Source organism: Nicotiana sylvestris, chromosome 2, assembly GCF_000393655.2.
Source record: "Nicotiana sylvestris chromosome 2, ASM39365v2, whole genome shotgun sequence".
Lineage (NCBI taxonomy): Eukaryota > Viridiplantae > Streptophyta > Magnoliopsida > Solanales > Solanaceae > Nicotiana > Nicotiana sylvestris.
Genome location: NC_091058.1, coordinates 40,954,704 through 40,968,001, shown reverse-complemented (window position 1 = coordinate 40,968,001; position 13,298 = coordinate 40,954,704).

Here is a 13,298-nt window from a genome sequence, read left to right as displayed (position 1 = left end):
GACTTCTACACTAACTTGTAGGCTTTATCTAGTTAATCGAATTTTATAAATGACCTAAATATCTATCATGATAATGCTTAAGTTAATATAGAAGAATCAAAACCCTGCATTTGCAAGTTGGGATAACCACTCATCATAGACAGACACAAAAAAGAATGTTCAATCCAAATATTAAGCAACTAATTGGATAGTAGTGTCTAATATGTACATAATCTCGTTTTAGTTTTAAACTTTATCCAACTTTCAAAGATAAAATTTATTACTTTTCTTTAATACTTTTATAAACGTCTCATTTAGCATCGAATTAATTGTACAATATAATATGGATGCATTTTTTTTTAACACCGTAGTGATTGATCAGCATCAATCTGTAGCTTATAAATTTAGATATTGTCCCAAGACTAATGCTGAGTTTTAACAAAAAAAAAATACAATTACTTGAATTAATTTGACATGATAGAAAAATCGAAAGGAATGCTGACTTTTTCAGCAATATTACTCCCTCCGTTCCAGTTTATGTGAACCTATTTTCTTTTTGGTTCGTTCCAAAAAGAATGTCCCCTTTTTAAATTTGAAAACAATTTAGCTTAAACATCCAATTCTAGCCTTAATGAAAAGCATTTATAACCACACAAATACTCTGGACCCCCTTTTGACTTGTGTAGGACCACAAATTCCTAAAGTTTTTTATTTTTTCTTAAACTTCGTGCCCAGTCAAACAGATTCACATAAATTGGAACGGAAGAAGTATAATTTACGCAAGAAACGAGCTATATACCTGAGAATCAAAAGATTAATATTCAGCAAGCTATATATCACAATCTCCGCAATCCATGTCTAGTAACTAGCAAGGAGTAAGAGTATATTCCAGCAAGAAATTACCCATTTTCGATTTGTCCATATCCTACCCGACCCGCTCATTCGCCATCCCTAGTGTCAATAGAATTGACATATTTCGAAAGAAATAATACTCCTTCTAACCAATAGAAACTATCGTTTATCTGTGCACAATTACTATGGATGTCTCATCAATTGGATGACTATGAATTGTTCTTTAAACCCATTCAAATTTTCTATGATAACTCTAGTGCTATATGTCTCTCAAAAAATTCTTTGCATCACTCTAGGGCAAAGCATATAGATATCAAGCATCATTTCATTAGAGATCATGTTCTTAAGGGAAATATAGAAATATTTTTTGTTGGAACTACTGATCAGTTAGCAGATATTTTTACTAAACTTTTACTTGAAGACAGATTTTTCTTTCTAAGAGAATTACTTGGTATTATTTCCATTGATTATTAATATTAAGAACTATGTGATATTTTTATATTTTGTATGTCTAATGTTTAAATTTTGTCTTTTTATAGTCATTAATAGTGCCTTCCGAATTTCCTCACTTTTCCTCTCTTTTCACATCAGTTGCAGCGTTCAAGAAAGGAAAACCAATCATCACGCCTGTTAAACTGACACCCTTTCCTTTCCTGTACTCAATTGTCAGAAACCCCCTCTTTTAATCTTTGAAACCCTTCTTCAATCTTCATCATTCTCATTACCTAGAACCCCTCTCCAAACTCTCCTCAACCAATTTCCTCCATTGCTAAACACTCTAAGAACCCCTACCTCCATCAGAAAAAGTACTCGCTTTAGAACAAAACCCCCTTCCCAGCCTCCAGAACAGGTGGACATAGGGTCCGAACACTCAGAGGGTTTTGCCTCCTCTCAAGCAGAATTCTCAGATCATTCTCATCCTTGAGGAGAAAAAGCCCTGGAAAAAAGACCTTTGGAAGAACCTCCTGAGTCCTTTACTCCAAAGTAATCAAAATTTGATCTTCAAGTTCTTTAGAATCTGACCTAAATTTCTGGGATTCTCCAAACAAGGATTTTTTCATTGCTCTGAAAGACAAGCCAATCGCTCATGCCAGAATAGTCGACCTTGACGACATGGAAGCCCTAAATTGTAAGGTAAAAGATTTGTTTATTTATCAACGTTGGTCAAAATTCCTCTTTGTTCCCCTTCTAAAGTCTATGAACCCCTTGTAAGAATGTTTTATGGAAATCTTCGCTCTAGTAAGTCTAACAAGTTGGAATTCTTAGTGTTAGGAAAGAGCATTGTTCTTTATTGTGCCATGTTTGATTAGATCTTCCAATGCAAGTGTTTTGGTTTTCCCATGCTTTTCAAAAATTCATGGCCTGATGATTTTGAAATCACCTTTGATCAAGCAAAACGATGTATTGCTGAGTGTTCTTCTGAATCCCTCCCAAACCAGTTAGGTCCAAGTGATGTTAGCTTTGAAACTCGTGTCCTAGGCCCACATTGTTGCAACTACTCTGCTCCCCCGTACTGGTTCTTTCTCTACCTTCTCTCAAAAGGATATTTTTCTTGTCTATTGCCTTGTGATCAAACTCAAGGTCAAACTGTTCTCCTGGGTCATAAATTTTATGATTGAAAGTGCTGATGATCCTACCAGTTTGTCCTATGGCATGCCCATCATTCACATTCTGGAAGCTCATAATATCTCTATCTCTAACTATCCCGTCATCTCAGTTTCAAAATCTTACAATTCTAAGGCGTTTGCTAGTATGGGATATGTGTGTGTGAAGGGCTCTTGGGTTAAGAGGTTAAGTATGTTCAGCATGATCCCAAGACCAAAGCCTCTGTTTCCCATCACAGCCTTAGTAATCCTGACCTTACTGAGAAACTGACTGCCATTGACAAATAGCTGACCACCATCAGATATCTTATTACTGCTACTCATTCCACTGTTGGGGACATTCACGCAATCTCCAAAAAGACAGGGTCTAAGGTTTCCAAGATAAGGGTTACAATCCTCAGATTAGGGAAAATACAGTCAAGGCATTCAAGGAAGTACACGATAAGCTTGATGGAGTGACTATCTCAGCCAATGCTAGCTTTGAACAACTAAAGGAGGCGATTTGCAACACTCTTACTTATTTCCTATATCGTTAGTGTGGAAGTTTCAAACAATTTTTTTGTTGTGCTATTTTGGACTGGATAACCAGTCGTTGGATATTTTTTTCTTTTCTTGTTTTCCTATAACTCTGCATGCATATAATGCATTTCCTGCTACAATTATGTTTTACTGTATTATTGTTTCTTGTTATCTCCTCTTTGCTGATGTCAAAAAGAGGGAGAAAGCTGTTATCCATATATTTGTGCAGGCACATTCATTGCAGGGGGAGTCGACTATAGATACTACAGGAGAAGTCGACTAAAGAAAGTATTCCCAATGGAACCTATTGAGGGGGAGTCAACTGAACTCATTGAGGGGGAGTAAAATATAGGAAAGTTAACTGATGTTTATATATATTATTTTTTGTCATCATCAAAAAGGGGGAGATTGTTAGATTTTAGTTTTAATGATGAAAAACTATATAATTGCTTTTGGTGTAGGGACTCAAAGGATTGAAGTGCAGAAAGAGAAATAATCGAAGCTGAAGGGAGAAATCAATCAAAGGTTGATTGAAGCATCTAAAAGGAAAAGACGGCAAGAAAATCAATCAGAGATTGCCTGAAGAGTTAAAAAGGAAATGAAGCATTGAAGATGAAAAGACCCTGATTTAAGTAGCAAATCCGGAGCTATCAAGGCTTGAAGATGGAAAGCTGTCAGAGCCCACACATCAAGGAAGAATAACGGGAATTAACCTTACTCTTGGAAATAATCAATTTCTTTTCAAGGATCAAATCTTTTGGGTTGACAAATCTCTTCAGTAACGGTCTCCTACAAAGTATTTATACGCAACCTTAGGACTTAGAGATTCATACATTGATCAAACCAATTACCCTCTTTTTGTTCTACTGCAAACAAATATTGTAGCTCTACTAGATCTGTTGTGTAACATGTTAAAGAAGAAAGAGAGACAAATACTGGCGAGGCATTGTCACGGCCCTAAACCCGTACCTGATCGTGATGGCGCCTCTCGTGAAGACAAGGCCAGCCGACACTTACCCATTTCAGTTTTAAGCAGTTAACAATGAGAATTTAAGTCTAAAACATGATAAATAATCCAACATTTAAGCAGTCAACAGTACAACTATGCGGAAGAATAACCCAACACGGCCCGATATCGGGGTGTCACTAGTCATGAGCATCTAAAAATCCGGAATAATCAAGATAATTCTACAGAGTTCAATACAAAACAAAAACAAGGAGACATAAGATAGGGAAGAAGCTCTGGGTTGTGAACGCCACCAGCTACCTAGAGAATCTTCGGATCTGCCTAAGCTGGAAAGATCAACACTCGGGAGCAGGACCAGATGCGCCTGAATCTGCACACGAGGTGCAGGGAGTAAAGTGAGTACTCCAACTTAGTGAGTAATAATCATAAATAAAGACTGAAAACAGAAAATCACGTAAGGTACATTACAGGCTATAATGAAGCAGTAAAACCAGTAAATTAGTAAAGATATGTGAGGGTCATTTTAATTCAACTTAAACTTCATGAAAAGCCTTTTCAACAATTTAAGTAGGTAAATGACAGGCAAATAAGAAAGATAAACACATAAAGGTTCGCCCATCGGGCACAGTATCAATAAATCTACCGCTCGGGAAACATCTCAGAACAATACCAGCCTCTCGGGCTAAATCTCACATCACAATGGGTACCCGCGCTCACTGGGAGTGTGCGGACTCCTAGAGGGGCCGCTTACGGCCCAAGCGCAATATCAAGCCATCTCGTGACATCATCACTAGGCTTTCAGCCTCATATCAACTAGCCACATCATGACATACATATCTCAGGCCCTCGGCCTCATAATCATGATCAGTGTTTCCTCACAACATAGGCCCTCGGCCTTACTCAGTCAAAAATTCTCACAAGTCACTCGGCAGTAGTAAAACATGATTCTCATCCCAATTATCATTAAAGATCACTTAAGTGTTAAAACATAGTAAACATGGCTGAGTATGAAAACAGTGGAAATATAACATGACTGAGTTCTAGTATAAAGTCAAAACAGTGAGGAAATATCAATAAAAATCCCAGAAGGTTTCAAATAGATGGCACGAGGCCCAAATATGGCATTTAGCTCCAATCATAATGATAGCAAATAGATTTCAGTCAAATACGCGGTAAAATAATCATTTGGGACGGACTAAGTCACAATCCCCCAACAGTGCACGATCCCACACTCGTCATCAAGCATGTGCGTCACCTCAATATAGCACAACGATGTGAAATCCGGGGTTTCATACTCTCAGGACATCATTTACAACAATTACTCACCAAACTCTAGCCCGCGATGCCTTTGCCCCTCGAATCGGCCTCCACTCACGTCAAATCTATCCAAAATCAGAACCACGACGTCAAAATATGCTAAGAGAACGAAGCCCAAGCGAAAATAATCAATTTACAACACAAATCCCAAAATTACCAAAACCCGACCCTCGGGCCCACGTCTCGGATTCCGACAAAATTCACATCAATGGATTCCTTATCTCTCCCTGAGTTCATTCATACTAAAAGTATCAAAATTCATCCACAAATGACTCCTCAAATCCCAATTCTGACTCTCCAAATTTCAAGCCCTAGTTCTTCAATTTTAGGCTTAGATTCCATGATTAATTAGGTAGATTTCACATTAGAATCGAGTTTTAAGTCCATGAATCTTACCTTCAAGTGATTCCCATTGAACCCCTCTTCAATCCTCTTCAAAAAGCTCCAAAAACGATCAACAATGGAAGAAATAAACCCCAAAATCGCGGACAAGACGACTATTTAAACCTTCTGCCCAGGCCTGAAATCCTTCATCGCGAACTTGATCAAAGCCTCGCTTTCGCGAAGAACAAAATAACTTTGACCAAAATTTCCTCTTTCCTAATCGCGACCTTCCCATCGCGAACGCGATGCTTTACTCAGACCACCCTTCGCGATCGCATTACCCCCTCTCGCGAATGCGATGAATAAAATACCTCAAACCCAGCTGACCACTTTTCCTCTACGCGAACGCGGTCAACCTCGCACGAACAAGATGACCAAACGCCCAGACCTCCGCGAGCGCAAAAGCTCAAATCCCAGCTTCATCAACTGACCCTTTGCGAACGCAAAGGTCATTTCTCTGCAGCACTGATCTGCAATTTTCTGCAATTCTAAACTTCATGAAATGGTCCGATTGACCACCCAAAACTCACCCAAGGCTCCCGAGACCTCAACCTAACATGCCAACATATCTCATAACCTCATTGAAACTTGTTCCAACCTTTGGAACGCTCAAAACAACATCAAAACACCAAATTCTCATCGGATTCAAGCCTAAGAATTCCAAAATCTTCTAAATTATGCTTTTGATAAAAAAAACCAACCAAACCACATCCGAATGACCTGAAATTTTGCGCACACATCCCAAATAATACAACGGAACTACTGCAACTCTCGGAATTCCATTCCAACCTATATATCAAAATCTCACCTATCAACCGGAAATCGCCAAAAATCCAATTTCGCTAATTCAAGCCTAAATCTACTCCGGACCTCCAAAACTCATTCCGACCATGCTCCTAAGTCCCAAATCTCCTCCTGAAGCTATCTGAACCATCATAATTCACATCTAAGCCCTCTAACACATAAGTCAATATCCAGTTGACTTTTCCAACTTAAGCTTCCTCAAAAGAGACTAAGTGTCTCAAACATTACCAAATCCTTTCCGAACTCGCAACCAACCCAATCACATATAGGACCGATAAACAAAGCAATAATAAGCATAAATGGGGGAAACAGAGCAGTAACTCATGAGTCAACTGGCCGGGTCATCACATCCTCCCCAACTTAAACAAACGTTCATCCTCGAACGAGTCAAGAAACATACCTGAAGCTTCAAACATGTGAGGATATCTGCTCCGCATCTCCCGTTCGGTCTCCCAGGTAGCCTCCTCCATGGGCCGACCTCTCCACTGCACTTTCACTGAAGCTATATCATTTGATCTCAACTTTCGAACCTGACAACCCAAAATAGCTACTAGCTCCATATCGTAGGTCAAATCATCATCCAACTGAACCATGCTAAAATCCAGAACATGAGACGTATCCCCAATATACTTCCGGAGTATAGAAACATGAAATACCGGATAAACACTCGACAAGATGGGTGGCAAAGCAAGCTCATAAGCCACCTCCTCAATCCTCCGAAGCACCTCAAAAGGCCCATTGAAATAAGGACTCAACTTACCTTTCTTCCTAAATCTCATAACACCCTTCATAGAAGAAACCTCCAATAGAACCTTCTCGCCAACCATGTAGGACACATCTCGATCCTTCCTATCAGCATAACTCTTTTGCCTCGACTGCGCTGTACGAAGCCTCTCCTGAATCACCTTCACCTTTTCTAAAGCATCCTGCACCAAGTCTATCCCCAATAGTCTAGCCTCACCCATCTCGAACCAACCAATTGGAGATCTACACTACCTCTCATACAAAGCCTCATATGGAGCCATCTGAATACTCGACTGGTAGTTGTTGTTATAAGCAAACTCTGCAAGCGGTAGAAACTAATCCCATGACCCTCCGAAATCAATGACACAAGCACGCAACATGTCCTCTAATATCTGAATAGTGCACTCGGATTGCCCGCCTATCTGAGGGTGAAAAGATTTGCTCAACTCAACCTGAGTACCCAACTCTCGCTGCACAGACCTCCAAAACAGCGATGTAAACTGAGTGCCCCTATTTGTGATGATGGAAATTGAGACATCATACAACCAAACAATCTCCCGGATATAGATCTCTGCCAACCGCTCGGAAGATAGGTAGTACACACAGGAATGAAGTGCGCGGACTTGGTCAACCGATCCACAATCACCCAAATAGCATCGAACTCCTTCAAAGTCCGTGGAAGTCCAACTGCAAAGTCCATAGTGATCCTCTACCACTTCCACTGTAGAATATCCATCTGTTGAAGCAAGCCACCCGGTCTCTGATGCTCATATTTAACATGCTGACAAGTGAGACACCGAGCTACAAACCCCACAATGTCTTTCTTCATTCTCCTCGACCAATAATGTTGCCTCAAATCTTGATACATCTTCGCGGCACCCAGATGAATAGAATACCGCGAGCTATGGGCCTCCTCCAGAATCAACTCCCGAAGCCCATCTACATTGGGCACACATATCCAGCCCTGCATCATCAACACCCCATCATCACCAATGGTCACATCTCTGGCATCATCATGCTGAACTCTGTCCTTAAGGACAAACAAATGCGGATCATCATACTGGCGCTCTCTGATGCGATCATATAAGGAAGACCGAGAAACCACACAAGCCAATACCTGACTAGGCTCCGAAATATCTAACCTCACAAACCAATTGGCCAAGGCCTGAACATCAACTACAAAAGGTTTCTCCCCAACTAGAATATACGCCAAACTCCCCATACTCACTGCCTTTCGGCTCAAAGCATCGGCCACCACATTGGCCTTTCCCGGATGGTATAATATAGTGATATCATAAGATCCTTCTGATACAACCACCTCCGCTGCCTCAAATTAAGATCCTTCTACTTGAACAGGTGCTAGAGACTATGATGATCAATAAACATCTCACAAAACACACCATACAAGTAATGCCTCCAAATTTTCAACGCGTGAACTATGGAAGCCAACTCCAAATCATGAATGGGGCAGTTCTTCTCATGGGGCTTCAACTGACGAGAAGCATAAGCAATAACTCTACCCTCCTGCATCAAGACACAACCAATTCCAACTCTCGAAGCATCACAATACACAGTATATGAACCTGAAGCTGATGGCAAAACTAACACTGGAGTTGTGGTCAAGGCTGTCTTGAGCTTCTGAAAGCTCTCTTCACACTCATCCGACCACACAAATGAAGCACCTTTCTGAGTCAACTTGGTCAAGGGCAATACGATAAATGAGAATCCCTGAAAAAGTCGGCGATAATAGCCTGCCAAACCAAGAAAGTTGCAAATTTCTGTGGCTGAGGAAGGTCTGGGCCAACTCTGAACCGCCTCTATCTTCTTCGAGTCAACCTGAATACCCTCGCTGGACACCACGTGCCCCTATAAAGCCACTAAATTGAGCCAAAACTCACACTTGGAGAATTTTGGATAAAGTTTCTCCTCCCTCAATCTCTGCAACACAACTCTCAAATGCTCTACATGCTCCTCCTGACTACACGAATACACCAGAATATCATCAATGAAGACTATGACAAATGAGTCGAGATAAGGTCGGAACACGCTGTTCATCAAATACATGAACGTTGCTGGGGCATTGGTCAGCCCAAAAAATATCACCAAGAACTCATAATGACCATATCGGGTCCTGAAAGTCGTCTTAAGAATATCCGAGTCCCTGATCTTCAACTGGTGATAACTTGAACAAAGATCAATCTTGGAGAAAACTGTCGCTCCCTGAAACTGGTCGAATAAATCATCAATGCGAGGCAAGGAATACTTGTTCTTAACTGTTACCTTTTTCAATTGCCTATAATCAATGCACATCCTTATAGTGTCATCCTTCTTCTTCACGAATAGAACCGGCACATCCCAAGGTGACACACTAGGCCGAATGAACCCCTTTTCAAGGAGTTCCTGAAGCTACTTCTTTAATTCCTTCAACTATGTTGGTGCCATACGATACGGTGGAATAGAAATGGACTGAGTGCTCGGTACCAGGTCAATACCAAAATCAATATCCCTGTCCGGTGGCATGCCTGACAGGTCTGTAGGAAACACATCGAGAAAATCTCTCACAACTGGAACAGAATCAATATTGGGAGTCTCAGCACCGACATCCCTCACAAAGTCTAGATACGAAAGACAACCCTTCCCAACCATACGCTGGGCCTTCAAGAAAGAGATCACTTTACTAGGAACATAATCAGTCATACCTCGCCACCCAATTTGTGGCACACCCAGTATAGCCAATGTGACTGTCTTGGTATGATAGTCCAGAATAGCACGACACGGAGATAGCCAATCCATGCCCAAAATGACATCAAAATCCACCATACACAATAATAAAAGATCCACTCAGATCTCCAGCCCCCCAATAGTCACCACACACGACCAGTACATACGGTCTACAACAACAGTATCGCTCACTGGGGTAGATACATAAACAGGTGAAGCAAGAGACTCATGGGGCGTACCCAAATAATGAGCAAAGTATGATGACACATAAGAAAAGGTGGAACCGGGATCAAATAATTCAGAGGCATCTTTGTGGCAGACTAAAACAATACATGTAACAACAGCATCTAAAGCAATAACATCGGGTCTTGCTGGGAGGGCATAGAAACGGGCCTGAATGCCACCTAATCGACCACCCCCTATGGGGCGACCCCTATCTGACTGACCTCCACCCCTAGCTGGTTGGTCGGTGGTGATGACGTAACTAGCACTGAAGCCGATGACTGACCCCTCTGCTGAGATGAACTCGCAAGATGGTGAGGGCATTGCCTCCACATATGGCCCATCTCTCCATACTAATAACAACTCCTAGGTGCTGGAGAAAGGGACTGAAGGGAACCCCTCACACCAAAGTGACTAGCAGATGCACCTGGCATAGAAGAGCCATGAACTGATGGAGTACGGGACGAACTCTGAGCTGGAAGGGAACTAAGTGATGACTGGCCCTAATGATAACTGTGAGAACCATGACCCGATGACGCCCGACGATAACCTGGGAGAGCTGGCTGAGCATGCCTAAATGGACGACCTCTGTTGTGCTAAAACTAATCTCTTGAAGGAGTACCGCTGTAACTACCAGATCCTCGAGGCCTCTTGGCCTCCCTCTCCTCTCGCTCCTGGCAAAGAACCGAGTTAATCTCACGGGCAATATCCACAACCTCCTCGAAAGTAGCACTAATCACCCTTTCCCTGGTCATGAGAATACGAAGCTGATAAGTGAGACCATCAACAAACCTCAAAATCCTCTCTCTATCTGTCGGAACCAACCAAATGGCATGACGAATTAACTTGGAGAACCTCAACTCATACTACGACACGGTCATCTCGCCCCGACGCAACCACTCAAACTGCCTGCGCAGCTCCTCTTTGCAAGACTGCGGCATATACTTCTATAGAAAGAGAACGGAGAACTGCTGCCAGGTCAGGGGTGCTGCACCAACAGGCCTATGCCTCTCAAAATCCTCCCACCAAGTGAAGGCAGCTCCAGAAACCTGATAAGTAGTGAAAGCAACCCCGCTGATCTCCAGAATACCTGTTGTACGAAGCATCCTCTGGCACTTATCCAAGAAACCCTGGGCATCCTCTCCCCCTGCACCACTGAAGGTCGGAGGCTGAAGTCTACCAAACCTCTCCAACCTACGTTGCTCGTCCTCTGGCATGGAAGGAACTACATAGTCCTGAGCAGCTGCAACCGGCTGGGATGGATGTGCCCCATGTTTCTGAAGTCCCTGCACGACCTACTCAGGTGTGCGAGCAGCGGGAGTTTGATTGCCTCCCCCGGCCTGAGAAGTAGCTGCGACTGTAGTAGCTAAGACCGCCTGAGCTAGGCCAGTGCAAACTGATAAAATCTGAGCCAAGGCCTCCTGAAGACCCGGAATCACAATGGGCACAACTGGTGCCTAAGCTGGTGCTGCTGGAGTGCCCACAACTGGGACCTGATCCTCAACTGGGGCGGCTGGTGGATCTGCAGGTGCTTCCCTAGCTGTTGTGCGGGCCACACCTCTACCCCTATCACAACCACGACTGCATCCTCGGCCTCTAGTGGCCACAGCCGATGGTACTAGTGGTCGTCCATCCTGATTGCTAGCACGTGTCCTCACCATCTGTGAGAGAATAGAATAGCAGAAGTTTAGTACTCGGATCAACAATTCGCATGACAAGAAGTTCAAGAATATAAAGTTTTTACTAAACGTTCTATAGCCTCTCGAGGATAAATACAGATGTCTTCGTACCGATCCGTGAGACTTTACTAAATCTGCTCATGACTTATGAGACCTATGTAACCTCGGCTCTGATACTAACTTATCACAGCCCTAAACCCGGACCCGATCGTGATGGTGCCTCTCGTGAAGACAACGCCAACCGACACTTACCCATTTCAATTTTAAGCAGTTAACAATGAGAATTTAAGTCTAAAACATGATAATTAAATAATCCAACATTTAAGCAGTCAACAGTACAACTATGCAGAAGAATAACCCAACACAGCCCGATATCGGGGTGTCACTAGTCATGAGCATCTAAAAATCCGGAATAATCAAGATAAGTCTATAGAGTTCAATACAAAACTAAAACAAGGAGACAAAGGGTAGATAAGAAGCTCTCGGCTGTGAACGCTGGCAGCTACCTAGAGAATCTTCGGATCCGCCTGAGGTGGAAAGATCAACAATCGGGAGCGGGACCAGATGCGCCTGAATTTGCACATGGGGTGCAGGGAGTAAAGTAAGTACTCCAACTCAATGAGTAATAATCATAAATAAAGGCTGAAAACAGGAAATCACGTAAGGCACATTACAGGCTATAATAAAGCAGTAAAACCAGTAAAAATATTAAATCAGTAAAGATATGTGAGAGTCATTTTAATTCAACTTAAACTTCATGAAAAGCCTTTTCAACAATTTAAGCAGGTAAATGACAAGAAATTAAGAAAGATAAACACATAAAGGTTTGCCTCTCGGCCACAGTATCAATAAATCCGCCCCTCGGGAAACATCTCAGAACAATACCAGCCCCTCGGGCTAAATCTCACATCACAATGGGTACCCGCGCTCACTGGGGTATGTAAACTCCTGGAGGGGCCCCTTACGGCCCAAGCGCAATATCAAGCCAACTCGTGGCATCACTAGGCTCTCGGCCTCATATCAACAAGCCACCTTATGACGTACATATCTTAGGCCCTCGGCCTCATAATCATGATCAGTGTTTCCTCACAACATAGGCCATCGGTCTTACTAAGTCAAAAATTCTCACAAGTCACTCGGCAGTAGTAAAACATGATTCTCAGCCCAGTTATCATTTAAAAGATCATTTAAGTGTTAAAACATAGTAAACATGGCTGAGTATGAAAACAGTGGAAATATAACATGACTGAGTTCGAGTATAAAGTCAAAACAGTGAGGAAATATCAATAAAAATCCCAGAAGGGTTCAAATAGATGGCACGAGGCCCAAATATGGCATTCAACCCAAATCATGATGATAGCAAATAGATTTCAGTCAAATACGCGATAAAATAATCATTTGGGACGGACTAAGTCACAATCCCCCAACAGTGCACGACCCCACGCTCATCATCAAGCGTGTGCGTCATCTCAATATAGCACAACGATGTACAATCCGGGGTTTTAT